The sequence below is a fragment of the Mirounga leonina genome, unplaced genomic scaffold, assembly GCF_011800145.1.
Source record: "Mirounga leonina isolate KUSES-001 unplaced genomic scaffold, KU_Mleo_1.0 Mir_125, whole genome shotgun sequence".
NCBI classification, from domain to species: Eukaryota; Metazoa; Chordata; class Mammalia; order Carnivora; family Phocidae; genus Mirounga; species Mirounga leonina.
In genome coordinates, this window is record NW_023270305.1 from 11,538,015 (window position 1) to 11,555,841 (window position 17,827).

The 17,827-nt window shown below is 38.6% G+C and overlaps 1 protein-coding gene across 3 annotated transcripts in view; it reads right to left on the reverse strand.

The window, feature by feature from the left end:
• The window catches only part of ATAD2B (ATPase family AAA domain containing 2B), a 160,539-nt gene that overhangs the window by 18,545 nt on the left and 124,167 nt on the right, over positions 1 to 17,827 (reverse strand). The window lies entirely within an intron of this gene.

The window sequence follows — 17,827 nt, forward strand, 5'->3', positions numbered from 1 at the left end:
AGAGAAATTATATTTAAGGTACTGTACTGCATTTACTGAAAAAAAAAATCCACGTATAAGTGGACCTAGGTAGTTCAAACCCGTGTTGTTCAGGGTCAATTGCACTAAGTCTATTTAACAACTCATTATCTCAAAGATACAAAGCTTTATTTTCTGTTTTAAAAAAAACAAAAATGTATGATTTTCAATAAAAATTTTAAGAGATTCAGAGGACATTCACCATATGCCCAGCACCAGAGTTGCCATAGATGAATACTGAGAATCAGAAAATCTTACATAATTTTCTCCATAAGTGAAAACTGGTCAAAACTGTGAAGAATATAATATATCCTAAGTAACAGTGACCTACTAAAAAACTATAACAGGGGCGCCTGGGTGGCTCAGTTGGTTAAGCAACTGCCTTCGGCTCAGGTCATGATCCTGGAGTCCCTGGATCGAGTCCCATATCGGGCTCCCTGCTCGGCAGGGAGTCTGCTTCTCCCTCTGACCCTCCCGACCCTCCCCCCTCTCATGCTCTCTCTCAGTCTCTCTCTCAAATAAATAAATAAAATCTAAAATAAATAAATAAATAAATAAAATAAAATAAAATAACTATAACAGAAACAAAAAAAATACAGCAAGACACTCTAAGCTAAAGACTGCAAGATAGTATATAAATTGTCGGTAAATCCAGGAAAGAAATACACACACCAGTCTAGGTAAACTATACCTGACACGTGCACTAAGTCTCTGCTTTACACTAATTCAGAAGCTCTCATTCATGAACAACACAACATAAAAAGTACTCCCGAGAGCTATGCAACTCTGAAATATTAAATGTCAAGTAAAGGAGCGCGTGGGTGGCTCAATCAGGTAAACATCCAACTTTTAATTTCGTCCCCATGTCAGGCTCGCACTCAGCAGGGAGTCTGCTTGTCCCTCTCCCTCTGCCCCCCACATTCTTTCTCTCTAAAACAAATAAATAAAATCTTTAAAAAAAATAAAATAAAAGTAAATATATCAAGGTCACTTATTTTACAAAGTATCAAGAACTAAAACCCCAAGTCTCAAAATAACATCTGCTTTTTCAACCCTAGTAAAGGCAAATGTATAGACAGACATTTTATTCATAACTTTTCTTATTAGGAAGCCATAATAGTTCATTGTAGAAATCTTACAAAAACATGCAGCACTCAAAAGGCAACACTGGTATATTTCCTTCCAATACATTTTCTCTAAACATTCATTCAATAAATATTGGCAACTGTACCAGGACCTGAGCCAGGTGATAGCTACATGGTAGTGAACAAGAGAGGTCTCCACTTTTGTGAGAGAGGAGAGCAAATTGAACAAGGGTGGGGGTGGGGGTGAGGGTGAGGGTGGTGATGGTGAAAAGGAGAAGATTACAGACTATCAAGGATAATTCTCCAGCTTCCTGCATGAAAAATGGGAAAATGGAAGTAATACTTACAAAGATGCAAAAAACTAGAGAATAAATAGAGAGGGAAAGAGAGAAAAGTCAGAAATCATGTTTATTTTGATACGTGTAAAAAATAAATATCCAAAAGGAGGTATCATGAAGATATGGAGATAAATGAATATAGGTCTCAAGAATCTATGACCAAAAAACCACAACAACTGTATAATCTGACTTTATTATTTAACATTCTATACTTCCCTAAGTCTTAAAAAAAAAAAAAAAAAGACCTATTATGGTATAGAAGAGATAATTAAACGGTACATATTTAAAGTATACATTTGATCACACCAAAAATAATAAAATACCTAGAAATAAACTAGAATAAAATACAGAGGAATAAACTTAACCAAAGAAGTGAAAGACCTGTACTCTGGAAAATATAAAACACTGGTGAAAGAAACTGAAAGTGACACAAACAGAGGGAAAGATACTACATGTTCATGGATTGGAAGAATTAATATTGTTAAAATGTACACACTACTCAAAGCAATCTGCAGATTCAATGCAATTCCTATCAAAATAACAGCATTTTTCACAAAACTAGAACAAATAATACTAAAATGTATATGGAATCACAAAAGACCCCAAGTAGCCAAAGCAATTTTTGAGAAAGGAAACAAAACTGGAGGTACCCAATTCCAAATTTCAAGATGTACTACAAAGCTCTAAGAATCGAAACAGTAAGGTACTGGTTCAAAAACAGGCACACAGATCAAGAGAACATAACAGAAAGCCCAGAAATAAACCCACGCTTATATGGGCAATTCATCTATGACAAAAGACACAACAATATACATGGAGAAAAGACAGTCTCTTCAACAAATGGTGTTGGGAAAACTGGACAGCCACATGCACAAGAATGGAACTGGAGCACTTTCTTAGATCACACACAAAAATAAACTCAAAATGCATTAAAGACTTAAGTGTGAGACCTGAAAGCATAAAATTCCTGGAACACAGTAATTTCCCTGACATCAGCCTTAGCAACATCTTTCTAGATAAGTCTCCTCAGGCAAGGGAAACAAAAGCAAAGTTAAGCTACTGAGACTACACCAAAATAGACCATTTACTTTCACTGTGACTTATGTGATTATTAGTAAGGCTGCTATTTATTTTTCACTTGTCCCATATGTTCTTTGTTCCCTTCTTTTCTTTCTTACTTCTTTTGGATGTGTACTATTTATGATCCCATTTTATCTCCTTGTTGGTTCATTAGCTCTATTTGCCGCACTATTGCTAGCCCTCTGTGAGCTCCAAGGGGTATTTCCTTTCTCTGGTCTCAGTTTCCTCACATGTATACACCAATCAGTGTTCAGCTCAAAACTGGAGGAGGATCCTCTGCAGATCTCCAGAGTGCTCTCTCTGTGCAGCTTTCTTTCTGCCCTGAGAACTCTACCTACTTTGACTTCCTTACGTTCCCAGCTCTGTCTCTGTAATTCAGGTAGACTTCCAGGCTCTGCCTGGGCGCTTCCTTCCTGTACCACAGTCTGGAAACTCTCCAGGCAACTACAGTTCTCATCTTTTGGGGAACACTATCCTTCATTTCCTGGTATCCAATGTCTTCAAAATTGTTTTTTCATACATTTTGTTCAGTTTTTTTTTTTTTTCATTGTTTCAGGCAGGAGAGAAATTCAGTTCCTTTTATTCCACCATAGCCAAAACCAGAAGTCTCCTGATAACTTTCAAATATCCTTTGAGAACCAAACCATAATGCTGTGTAAATATCCAAAGTAGGATGTACCTTAATTTTTCAAAATTATTGCTCTACTGTTAGAAGTTTTAAGTTGCTCCAAATTTTAGCTACTACACATAAAAACCTACAATAAACATCCTTAGAAGTAGCTGTACTTTCAGGTGATAATATGTGGTGCATGTGACACCACAATTTTCTGCCACTGGCTTTCTACCTCAGCTTGAAAAAAGCTAAGAAAGAGGTGAGGTTAAATATAAAGCCATGTATCTGACACATAATCACTCTAAAATACCTCAATGGTCTTTCTTTTTAAATATATGCCTCCTGCCCATATTCCATTCCCAATTAAATGGGAAATGAATGAATGAAAGCATGAATGAATTCCATAAAAATTTCCCATTGGTGGGCACCTGGTTGGCTCAGCTGGTTAATCATCTGCCCTTGGCTCAGGTCATGATCTCAGGGTCCTGGGATCGAGGCCCACATCAGGCTCCCTGCTTGGCGGGAGGCCTGCTTCTCCCTCTGCCTGCCGCTCCCCCTGCTTGTGCTCTTTCTGTCAAATAAATAAATAAAATCTTTAAAAAAAAAAAAAAATTCCCATTGGTCTGAAGGATAAGGAATTTATTCTGAAGAGTATCTGCATTTGATGAGAAAGAGTATTTTTCATGTGCCATCATTATAAGTATTTTTAATCATTCTTAGCTTAGAATTGTGTCTATGTTTATACACAGCAAAGAATCATAAGCTTATAGAACATTAAAACTAGAACAGATGTCATGTCTTCAAACTTCATCTTTTTTGAGAGGTAGGGGGGTAATCTTAGAACCTTACAAGCATGTGGTGAAAATGAAAAATTACACATGTATACAATTTTGCATGTTCTTGTTCAGACTCTCTCATGGAAATAAGACTTAAAATCCTTGTTTTAAAATGTAAGTTACATATTTACCACTTCTTTTGTCTTACTTTATGATCTTAAGATTCTCAAAATCCATGTAATATGAAAGTAACATAAGCACAGCAAAAAAACACACACACTGGCTTTGAGGACAGAACTCAATCCACTCAGTTGTGCCATATAACATTTGTGGGTTTGCACACAAAGTACATAATCTCTGAGCCCCAACCCCCTTAACATCTATAAAATAAAAGTATGACCACCCATATTTGCCTTTAGTAAAAAGTAATGATTATTGGGACAAATTGATGAGCATCTATAAAATTAACAGCATCACTACTTTTCTTAACACCCAAAATACAAATAATCCTGTCAAGAAATGGGCAGAAGACATGAACAGCCATTTCTCCAATGAAGACATACAATGGGCCAACAGACACAAGAAAAAATGCTCAACATCACTTGGCATCAGAGAAATACAAATCAAAACCACAATGAGATACCACCTCACACCAGTCAGAATGGCTAAAATTAACAAGTCAGGAAACAACAGATGTGGGCAAGGATGCGGAGAAAGGAAACCCTCTTACACTGTTGGTGGGAATGGCAAGCTGGTGCAGCCACTCTGGAAAACAGTATGGAGGTTCCTCAAAAAGTTAAAAATAGAACTACTCTACAACCCAGCAACTGCACTACTAGATATTTATCCAAAGGATACAAACAGTGATTTGAAGGGGCACCTGCATCCCAATGCTTATAGCAACAATGTCCACAATAGCCAAACTTTGGAAAAAGCCCAGATGTCCATCAACAGATGAATGGATAAAGAAGATGTGATATATATATAGATATAGATATATAGATATATATATTATACATATATATGAATGGTAGAATATTACTCAGCCACCAAAAAGAAAAGAAAAGAAATCTTAACATTCCACTATGGATGGAACTAGAGGGTATTATGCTAAGCAAAGTAAGTCAATCAAAGAAAGACAATTATCATATTACTTCACTCATATGTGAACTTTAAGAGACAAAACAGAGGAATGTGGGGGAAGGGAGGGAAAAATAAAATAAAATTAAATCAGAGAAGGAGACAAACCATAAGAAACTCTTAACTATAGGAAACAAACTGAGGTTGTTAAAGGGGAGGTGGGCGGGGGGATGGGGTAACTGTGTGATCAGCATTAATGAGGGCACTTGATATAATGAGCACTGGGTGTTACATGCAACTGATGAATCACTAAACTCTACCTCTGAAACTAATAATATACCATATGTTAATTAATTGAATTTAAATAAAATTTTAAAAAAGAATCACTACTTCTATGAAAGTAGTAACTATTATCAGTGTATCTTTTGTATTATGGCAAACAGAGGGATATTAGCTGGGTTTTTTTTCAATAAAATTATTAAGAAAGATTAACATTTTAAGAAAAACTAATTTTTTATGGGATGATTTTTCATCCTAAATTATTTCATAAAAAAGAAATTTCATGTATTTACTGGCTCATATCTGCATTATGTTATCATGTCTCCATTTTATAATTTCTATCTAATCTGAAACTCCTTCAGTTAGTACCTAACAAGAGAACAATGGATGAAATTTACTCACTAGCCACATTTATTTAAGAACATGCTCCATACAGATACCTGTACAGATCCTGTTCCCAATCACCTTAGAGTCGAAAACAAGAGATAAGGATATGTAAACAAGTAACTACTTCAGGGCAAGGGGGCGGGTGGTGGAGAGGTAGGTAAAAAGTGTCTCAGAAAAGTTACATAGTGCTATGATTCCAAGATGAAGGGATTATTTATAACTTAAGGACATCCAAAAAAAACTTTCATGAATGTAGCATTTAATATTCCTTGAAGGGTAAGTAGATTTTAAAAGATATAGGTAGTTTTAAAAACAATGTACTCTGTAACTTATACCTCAATAAAACTGGTTTACAAAGAAAAAAATGTACACAATCCCAGGAGGGGCAATACATTTAACAAAGGTACCCTAAGTTCCAACAGTAAGACTGGACCTAAATTGAGAACTGGGACCTAAATTTCCTAGGAGAGGATTCCTCCTAGGCTTCTCTCTTTTCTCTTTCTTTTCTACACACCGATAACTCCAACCATGTTTCTTGCCCAAATGTCTCCCCATCTCCAGAACCATATGTACAACTACTACTCTGTAGTATCTTTTATCTGGGTGAACCAAAAGTTAACTCATACTAACACGTCCAAAATTAAATACAGCATACTGCCCATAAACCTGTTCCTCCACTGATTTCTTTCTCATATTCCTTAACCACTCAGACCACAAACTGAGGAGTCATTCTAGATTTCTGTCAGTCACATCTAATAGATCCTTCACTAAGCCCTCTATGTTCAAGTCCTCCACTAGTTCAATCTCCGCTGCCACTGCAACTAAATTTTAATTGGTCTTCTAACCTCCATCTCTGCACTCCCATGACCTCTACCCCAAAACTGATCCTGCCTGCAATACTATACTCTTAAATGCAAATCAAATTGTATCACTCTCTGTCTCAAAACCATCTAATGGCTCCCTAGTTTTTCTAAGTGTAGAAAAGTAACTCTGAAGTCCTTACACAGGATCAAAAGAAGATAGGGAACTTCGTAAGACATTTATTTATCTGCAGGACTCTCTACTACGTAGGCTTTAGGCATCTTCCAGGCCAGAGCTGTACATTTCCAGCACTTACCACAATTTATCCGTGACAGAATATGTCATACATGGATGCTCAGTAAATGGAGACTTGGTGATTAGGGGAGTAGATTCATTTCCCACCACTCTTCCACTCTATTCTCCAGCCACATTCACTTTCTTTTTATAATTTTGTACACTACTTCTCTCAGCCTGGAAGGAATGCCCTTCCTACTCTTATTCATTTCTAGATACTGTCTTCTCCTCTGTGCTCTACTCACACTGTGTACATATTTATAACAGAGACCTTATAAAACTGCATTATTGGAAAACAGTATGGAGGTTCCTCAAGAAGTTGAAAATAGAGCTGCCATACGATCCAGCAATTGCACTACTGGGTATTTACCCCAAAGATACAAAGGTAGCAATCCGAAGGGGTACGTGCACCCCGATGTTTATAGCAGCAATGTCCACAATAGCCAAACTGTGGAAAGAGCCAAGATGTCCATCGACAGATGAATGGATAAAGAAGATGTGGTGAGTGTGTGTGTGTGTGTGTATATATATATATAGCAAACTGGTGCAAAACAGTGTGTGTACAGTGTGTGTGGAATATTATGCAGCCATCAAAAGGAATGAAATCTTGCCATTTGCAATGACGTGGATGGAACTAGAGGGTATTATGCTGAGTGAAATAAGTCAATCAGAGAAAGACAGGTATCATATGACCTCACTGATACGAGGAATTCTTAATCTCAGGACACACTGAGGGTTGCTGGAGTGGTAGGGGATGGGGGGATGGGGTGGCTGGGTGATGGACATTGGGGAGGGTATGTGCTATGGTGAGCGCTGTAAATTGTGTAAGACTGTTGAATCACAGACCTGTACCCCTGAAACAAATAATACATATATTAAAAAAGAAGAAGATAGCAGGAAGGGAAAAATGAAGGGTGGGAAATTGGAGGAGGAGGCGAACCATGAGAGACGATGGACTCTGAGAAACAAACTGAGGGGAGGGAGGTGGGGGGATGGGTTAGCTTGGTGATGGGTATTAAAGAGGGGATGTACTGCATGGACCACTGGGTGTTATATACAAACAATGAATCATGGAACACTACATCAAAACCTAATGATGTAATGTGTGCTGATTAACATAATAATAAAAATAAATTAAAATAAAATAAAATAAATAAATCACGGGAATAAAAAGTATAGCATGAGGAATACAGTCAATAACATCGTAATAACTTTGTATGGTGACAGACACTAACTACATTTATCATGGTGAGCACTAAGTAATGCATGTAATTGTTAAATCACTATGTTGTACAACCTGAAACAAATATGTCACCTACACTTCAATATAAAAATAATCAAGAAAAAAAACTGCATTATAATCATCTGTGGTTGCTTCAAGACAAAAGTCCTAACTGCCACCTCTATGCTATCTCTATACCTTAATAACCTATTATCATTGCAGGGGCCCCTGGGTGGCTCAGTCGGTTAAGCATCCGACTCTTGCTTTTGGCTCAGGTCATGATCTCAGGGTCCTGGGATTGAGCCCCACATTGGGCTCCATGCCCAGGGCAGGGGGTGGGGAGGAAGGGGGGAGTCTGCTTGAGGACTTCTCTCCCTCTCCCTCTGTCCCTTCCCTGTTCATGCTTGCTCTCTCTCTCAAATAAATAAATCTTTAAAAAAATAAAGTACAGCCTTTAAAGAGGTAATTGAGGTAAAATAAGGTTGTATGAATAGGCCCTAATCTGATCTGTGTCCTTATAAGAAGAGGAAATTTGGACAAGGACACCGCGGGTGTGTGCACATAGAGAAATGACCACATGAGGGCATAGGCAAGAAGGTAGCCATCTGAAAACCAAAGACTCAAGAAAAACCAAACCTGCTGACACTTTCATTTTGGACTTACAGCCTCCAGAACTGTAAGAAAATTAACTGCTGTTCTTTTTTTTTTAAGATTTTATTTGACAGAGAGAGACACAGCGAGAGAGGAAACACAAGCAGGGGGGTGGGAGAGGGAGAAGCAGGCTTCCCACTGAGCAGGGAGCCCAATGTGGGGCTCGATCCCAGGACCCTGAGACCATGACCTGAGCCAAAGGCAGACGCTTAATGACTGAGCCACCCAGGCACCCTTAATTGCTGTTCTTTAAGCCACTTTTAGTCTATAGCATTTTGTTATGGAAGGTCTAGCAAACTAATACCATAACACACAGCGTAATGTCTGCCACACAGTAAGTATTCAACATGCAGTACATCTGAGTATCTCTACCGCAAGAGGCAAGGGCTGTCACAGTCATCTTTGTATTCTAAGCACCCAGCTCAGTAACTAGACATGGTTTATTTATAGACTCATAAATACTTACAGAAAATAAGAATAGGTTTGGCTGAAGCACAGCCTGCAGAGGGCTCCGAAAGCTAGGGTGAAGCTCTGAGCTTCATTCCTAAGCAAACTGGTGTAAAACAGAAGATTTTGAGAAGACTACAAGACTAGGGCTGAACTTTCAGTAACATTAGCTCAATAATGGTATGTCTGTGAATGAGACTGAGGGCTAGGAAATGCAATGTACTACACGACAAAGAATGGGGAATGGTTAAACATATATAGATCTATAAGATAATAATTAGAGTCAAATATCTGATACTAGTTACATTTAGAACTACAAGTTAAAATCTTTCCGGCAAACATATTTAATTTCTGTCCACATCATCCTCAAGGGAGAGAATCTGGGTAAACGTTTAGGCAACATGTATAGCTTTCAAAATACTGGCTTTTATCTTCTACGTATATGCTAGTTTTTTTCCCAATGGCCAAGGGTTCTGCAAAACAGAACACTGTAAGCTTCCAAATGCTCATGGGAGCTTGTAAAAGTAATACAACACTCATGTAATTTCCACTTGCTACACAACAGACCCTGAGGTGGTTTTCCTAATACATAACAAGTGGTTCTGCTGCTAAGAAAAAAAACAAGCCTCTTAACTTAAAGATATGAAATAATCTGAACAGAGCCAAAATCATGCTTTTGAATTGTATCACACTCTTTGCATTTAAAACAGTGAAGAAAGAAAGTTATAAGTATACCATGTCAACTCTGTGAGATAGAGCCATATTCTTTAATTATACAACTGCATCAGATAGGAAAAGCTTATTATGCACCAGAAACCATGGTTTCTTTCTCAAAAGTAGTATTATTTCAATTTGGTTATAATTAAGTAACGTAGGGGGAAAAATCTGGATTGACCTCAACTGGCTTTTTCTAACCATTCAAATTTATTTTTCACTATCAGTCCCTAGACTTTTTCCAAAATAGGATTAAATTTTATTTTTTTAAAGATTTTATTTATTTATTTGAGAAAGACACAGTGAGAGAGGGAACACAAGCAGGGGGAGTGGGAGAGGGAGAAGCAGGCTTCCCGTGGAGCAGGGAACTCAGAGCAGGGAGCCCGATGCGGGGCTCGATCCCAGGACCCTGGGATCATGACCTGAGCTGAAGGCAGACGCTTAACCAACTGAGCCACCCAGGCGCCCCAAAATAGGATTAAATTTTAAATGTGGTGCAGGGAATTTAATACACAGGTACCCACTAAGCAACCACTTTATGAAAAATTAAAGCACAATTTAAATAAACTAATGATGATAACAAAAATAAAAATATGAACTACTAACCTCTATGGAACACTTAACATGTCTCAGGCACTATGCTAAGGGCTTAACATATTTATATTGAACCATATGAAAATGGTAGTTTTGTAAGATTTAATCTAATACATTTTCTCATTTAACCCATACAACCACCCCAATGAGAAGAATACTTCAATTATCCCTGTTTTGCAAATAAGGATACTAAAATTTAAAGGACTAAACTCAAATCATGTTAATGAACTAGATAATAGCAGAACTGGGACTAACACTTAGGTATAAATCCAAAGCCCAAGCTCTTATTACCTCCTACAGTTCCAGCTACCTCTGTGTCTTGAAAACTAAGACACAGTGTAGGCACTCAAGTACTTTCATACTTTGGTCAAGGTCACTATACACACCTGTGCAGACCACACCCTCACCAAGGGCCCCAGCAAGGTTATCAAATCAAGCTGATATGCAGCCCATTCTTCACTACCCAAACTGTGGTACTGTTGCTGGATGCCATCTACACAGAAGAAGATTCTCTCACCCACATAAAATTGTTATATTGGCAAACAACAGCCCTGATGCTGCTGGTAAAAGAAAATTGTGAGAAAAATTTAACACTACAGATTAAAAGCCTTAAAAGAGAAATATATATATATTCCTTGATTCAGAAATTTCACTTTAAGAAATACATTCTAAGGAAATAGTTAAGGATGTACATAAAATTAATGCTACAAAGATACTCATCAGTGTTATAATACAGGAAAAAAAACAAAAAATGTCATAGAAATATGTTAACTCATAAACTTTTCACAATATTCTACATGAATGACAAAGTTCACAAATATTATGCTCTCATCTTAGTAGAAATATTATGCATGTATGTATTCCATATACAATACATCCGTGTATGTGAGAGAGAAAGAACACAAGGCAATGGAATTACAAGTTACTTTAATTATCTTCTTTGTTTTTAATCTCTAGAAATTTTCCTATATGTTGTATAGGAATAAAAAGTCAAAATGAAAGCGAAATAAAATAAGTAGTCAAAATGAAGCTAAAGAAACAAAAACTAAGAACCAAATGTCCTAATACAAAGCTTAAGAACAGCTATGTAAAATGTTATTCTGCCTCTAAACTTGGAATTAGAATATATGACATGCTGTGGTCTAAATTTAGATGAGAAACACCTAATTTCATGTGAAAGTGAGAAATCAAGGTCATTCTAATCAGCGGCCTAAGAACTACTGACCATGAATACAGAGAAAAAGCAGAAACTGTATTCTAACTACCTTGAGATAACTGAGACTTAAATCAATGTTTAAGAAGTAAAAAGCAGGAGCGCCTGGGTGGCTCAGGTGGTTAAGCGACTGCCTTCAGCTCAGGTCATGAACCTGGAGTCCCGGGATCGAGTCCCGCATCAGGCTCCCTGCTCGGCAGGGAGTCTGCTTCTCCCTCTGATCCTCCCCCCTCTCATGCTCTATCTCACTGTCTCTCTCAAATAAATAAATAAAATCTTTAAAAAAAAAAAGAAGTAAAAAGCATCGGAGGGGGAGCAAGATGGTGGAGGAGTAGGAGACCTGGATTTCGTCTCCTCTCAGGAATTCAGCTGGATAGCAATCAAACCATTCTGAACACCTACAAACTCAACAGGAGATCGAAGAAAAGAATAGCAACAATTCTCTGAACAGAAAAGCGACCACTTTCTGGAAGGTAGGACGTGCGGAGAAGTGAATCCCAGGCGATATTCGGGAGGATAGACTGTGGGGGAGGGGCCTCCATCGGCTGCTTCTGGCAAGTGATAGAGCCTCAGAGCACAAAATCGGAACTTTTAAAAGTCTGCTCCGCTGAGGGACGTCACTCCGGTGGCTAAGTGGGGGGTGGAACCTCACGGGACAGTGTGGTCTCAGGACCCTCGGGGTCACAGAAAGACCGGGGGTGCCTGAGTGCGGCAGAGCTCCCAGGTATTGGAGCAGGGAAGCCGGCTGCAGAGATGGAGCCCAGGCGCGAACTCTCAGCTCGGGGTTGCCATAAACCGTCATCTGCGGCACAGTCGGGCCACTGCTCCTCCAGCAGGGACCCAACAAGCGGCAGATCCGGGGAGACTCACCTTCCTCCCCCGGGAGAAGCCATGTGGGAGTGCACCGCAGGGATCTGCTGGGTTTGGAGACTCCACCTGGGGTCGGGTGCCAGAGATAGAACCGCGCGGTCACAGGCCAGGTGAGCACGGAGTGCGGCTAGAGACCGGGGAGCCGGGAGTGACTGACGGCTTTTCTCTGGGGGCTCACTGAGGAGCGGGGCCCTGAGTTCTCGGCTCCTCCGGGGCGGAGATTGGGAGGCCGCCATTTTCACTCTCCGCCTCCAAAGCTGTACGGAAAGCTCGCAGGGAACAAAAGCCCCGGAGAGCAAACCCGAGTAGATTACTTAGCCGGGAGGGGGCAAGGGCGGGGCAATTCCACCTCCGGCAGAGACATTTGGGAACCACGGCAACAGGCCCCTCCCCAGAAGATCAGCGAGAACAGGCAGCCAAGACCAAGTTTACCGATCAATGAGAACAGCAGAACTCCAGCGCTAGGGGAATACTGCACATAGAATTCATGGCTTTTTTACCATGATTCTTTAGTCTTTCAAAGTTAATTTTTTTTAACTGTCTTTTTTTTTTTTTCTTTTTTTTGAATTTTTCTTTTTCCCTTTTTCAACCAACATCTTATTAATCCCTTTTTTAAAAAAACTTTTATTTTTGATTTTTAGAGTCATATTCTATCCCTTCATAGTAGTTACTCGTATTTTTGGCATATATATATGTTGTTCTCTCTTTAAAATTTTGAGATAGTTTCTTCTAACAGATTAAAATATACCCTAAATCCCTAGTATATGGTGTTTTCTACTCCCCTGCCTGATCACATTCTCTCCCTTTCTTTTTCTTTTTTAAATCCTCTTCTTTCTTTTTTCAAACAACTTCTTATCAATTCCTTTTATAAAATTTTTTATAATTTCCATCTTTACAGTCATATTCCATCCCTTCATCATATCAACCCTTATTTTTGTACATATATAAGTTTTTCTTTCTTTAAAATTTTGGGAGGCACTTTCTTCTAAAAGACCAAAATATACCCCAAATCTAGTGTGTGGCACTGATCTATATACCAGCCTGATCATATTTGATCACATTCTGGTTTTTGTTGTTGTTGTTGTTTTGTTTTGTTTGTTTTTGTTTGTTTTTAATCTTTATCTTTTTCTTTTTCTTCTTTTTCTTTTTTCTCTCTTTCCGTTTCTTGTTCCACTGCTTCAGGTCTTTTCTGATTTGTTTAGAGTATATTTCTGGGGATGTTGTTACTCTGCTAGCATTTTGTTCTCTCATTAATCTATTCTCCTCTGCACAAAATGACAAGACGGAAAAAATCACCTCAACAAAAAGAACAAGAGGTAGTACCGACTGCCAGGGACCTACTCAATATGGACATTAGTACGATGTCAGATCTAGAGTTCAGAATCATCACTTTAAAGATACTAGCTGGGGGGCGCCTGGGTGGCTCAGTTGGTTAAGCGACTGCCTTCAGCTCAGGTCATGATCAGGTCATGATCCCTTCAGATCAGGTCAGGGTCCTGGGATCGAGTCCCGCATCGGGCTCCCTGCTCTGCGGGGAGCCTGCTTCTCCCTCTCCCACTCCCCCTGCTTGTGTTCCCTCTCTCACTGTGTCTCTCTCTCTCAAATAAATAAATAAAATCTTTAAAAAAAATTAAAAATAAAAAATAAAAATAAAGATACTAGCTGGGCTTGAAAAAAATATGGAAGTTATTAGAGAAACCCTTTCTGGAGAAGTAAAAGAACTAAAATCTAACCAAGTAGAAATTAAAAAGGCTATTAATAAGGTGCAATCAAAAATGGGGGCGCTAACTGCTAGGATAAATGAGGCAGAAGAGAGAATCAGTGATATAGAAGACCAAATGATGGAAAATAAAGAAGCTGAGAAAAAGAGAGAGAAACAACTATTGGATTACAAGGGCAGAATTCGAGAGATAAGCGATACCATAAGACAAAACAACATTAGAATAATTGGGATCCCAGAAGAAGAAGAAAGAGAGAGAGGGGCAGAAGGTATAATGGAGCAAATTATAGCAGAGAACTTCCCTAATTTGGGGAAGGAAACAGGCATCAAAATCCAGGAAGCACAGAGAACCCCTCTCAAAATCAATAAAAATAGGTCAACACCCCGACATCTAATAGTAAAACTTACGAGTCTCATAGACAAAGAGAAAATCCCGAAAGCAGCTCGGGAGAAGAGATATGTAACCTACAATGGCAGAAACATTAGATTGGCAACAGACCTATCCACAGAGACCTGGCAGGCCAGAAAGGACTGGCAGGATATATTCAGAGCACTAAATGAGAAAAATATGCAGCCAAGAATACTCTATCCAGCTAGGCTGTCATTGAAAATTGAAGGAGAGATAAAAAGCTTCCAGGACAAACAAAAACTAAAGGAATTTGCAAACACAAAACCAGCCCTACAAGAAATCTTGAAAGGGGTCCTCTAAGCAAAGAGAGAGCCTAAAAGCAACATAGACCAGAAAGGAACACAGACAATATACGGTAACAGTCACCTTACAGGCAATACAATGGCACTAAATTCCTATCTTTCAATAGTTACCCTGAATGTAAATGGGCTCAATGCCCCAATCAAAAGACACAGGCTATCAGACTGAATTAAAAAACAAGACCCATCGATATGCTGTCTGCAAGAGACTCATTTTAGAACCAAAGACACCCCCAGATTGAAAGTGAGGGGGTGGAAAACCATTTACCATGCTAATGGACACCAAAAGAAAGCTGGGGTGGCAATCCTTATATCAGACAAATTAGATTTTAAACCAAAGACTGTAATAAGAGATGAGGAAGGACATTATATCCTACTTAAAGGGTCTATCCAACAAGATCTAACAATTGGAAATATCTATGCCCCTAACATGGGAGCAGCCAATTATATAAGGCAATTAATAACAAAAGCAAAGAAACACATCGACAACAATACAATAATAGTGGGGGACTTTAACACCCCCCTCACTGAAATGGACAGATCGTCTAAGCAAAAGATCAACAAGGAAATAAAGACTTTAAATGACACACTGGACCAAATGGACTTCACAGACATATTCAGAACATTCCATACCAAAGCAAAGGAATACACATTCTTCTCCAGTGCCCATGGAACATTCTCCAGAATAGATCACATCCTAGGTCATAAATCAGGTCTCAACCGGTACCACAAGATTGGGATCATTCCCTGCCTATTTTCAGACCACAATGCTTTGAAACTAGAACTCAATCACAAGAGGAAAGTCAGAAAGAACTCAAATACATGGAGGCTAAAGAGCATCCTACTGAAAAATGAATGGGTCAACCAGGAAATTAAAGAAGAATTAAAAAAAATACATGGAAACCAATGAAAATGAAAACACAACTATTCAAAATCTTTGGGATGCAGCAAAGGCAGTCCTAAGAGGAAAGTATATAGCAATACAAGCCTTTCTCAAGAAACAAGAAAGGTCTCAAGTACACAACCTAACCCTACACCTAAAGGAGCTGGAGAAAGAACAGCAAATAAAGCCTAAACCCAGCAGGAGAAGAGAAATCATAAAGATCAGAGCAGAAATCAATGAAAGAGAAACTAAAAGAACAGTAGAACAGATCAACGAAACTAGGAGCTGGTTCTTTGAAAGAATTAACAAGATTGATAAACCCCTGGCCAGACTTATCAAAAAGAGAAAAGAAATGACCCAAATCAACAAAATCATGAATGAAAGAGGAGAGATCATAACCAACACCAAAGAAATACAAACAATTATAAGAACACATTATGAGCAACTCTATGCCAGCAAATTAGATAACCTGGAAGAAATGGATGCATTCCTAGAGATGTATCAACTACCAAAACTGATCCAGGAAGAAATAGAAAACCTGAACAGACCTATACCACTAAGGAAATTGAAGCAGTCATCAAAAATCTCCCAAAAAACAAAAGCCCAGGGCCAGATGGCTTCCTAGGGGAATTCTACCAAACATTTCAAGAAGAATTAATACCTATTCTTCTGAAACTGTTCCAAAAAATAGAAATGGAAGGAAAACTTCCAAACTCATTTTATGAGGCCAGCATTACCTTGATCCCAAAACCAGACAAAGACCCCATCAAAAGGAGAATTACAGACCAATATCCCTGATGAACATGGATGCTAAAATTCTCACCAAAATACTAGCCAATAGGATCCAACAGTACATTAAAAGGATTACTCACCACGACCAAGTGGGATTTATCCCTGGGCTGCAAGGTTGGTTCAACAGCCGCACATCAATCAATGTGATACAATACATTAACAAAAGAAAGAACAAGAATCATATGATCCTCTCAATAGATGCAGAAAAAGCTTTTGACAAAGTACAGCATCCTTTCTTGATCAAAACTCTTCAGAGTATAGGGATCGAGGGTACATACCTCAATATCATAAAAGCCATCTATGAAAAACCTACAGCGAATATCATTCTCAATGGGGAAAAACTGAGAGCTTTCCCCCTAAGGTCAGGAACGCGGCAGGGATGTCCACTATCACCACTGCTATTCAACATAGTATTGGAAGTCCTAGCCATAGCAATCAGACAACAAAAAGAAATAAAAGGCATCCAAATCGGCAAAGAAGTCAAACTCTCACTCTTTGCAGACGATATGATACTTTATGTGGAAAACCCAAAAGACTCCAACCCAAACTGCTAGAACTCATACAGTAATTCAGTAAAGTAGCAGGATATAAAATCAATGCACAGAAATCAGTGGCATTCCTATACACCAACAACACGACAGAAGAAAGAGAAATTAAGGAGTCGATCCCATTTACAATTGCACCCAAAACCATAAGATACCTAGGAATAAATCTAACCAAAGAGACAAAGGATCTGTACTCCAAAAACTATAAAATACTCATGAAAGAAATTGAGGAAGACACAAAGAAATGGAAAAACATTCCATGCTCATGGATTGGAAGAACAAATATTGTGAAGATATCAATGCTACCTAGAGCAATCTACACATTCAATGCAATCCCCATCAAAATACCATCCACTTTTTTCAAAGAAATGGAACAAATAATCCTAAAATTTGTATGGAACCAGAAAAGACCCCGCATAACCAGAGGAATGTTGAAAAAGAAAAGCAAAGCTGGCGGCATCACAATTCCGGACTTCCAGCTCTATTACAAAGCTGTCATCATCAAGACAGCATGGTACTGGCACAAAAACAGACACATAGATCAATGGAACAGAATAGAGAGCCCAGAAATGGACCCTCAACTCTATGGTCAACTCATCTTTGACAACTCATCTTTGACAAATTGGACCTTTGAATGTCCAATGGAAAAAAAGACAGTCTCTTCAACAAATGGTGTTGGGAAAATTGGATAGCCACATGCAGAAGAATGAAACTGGA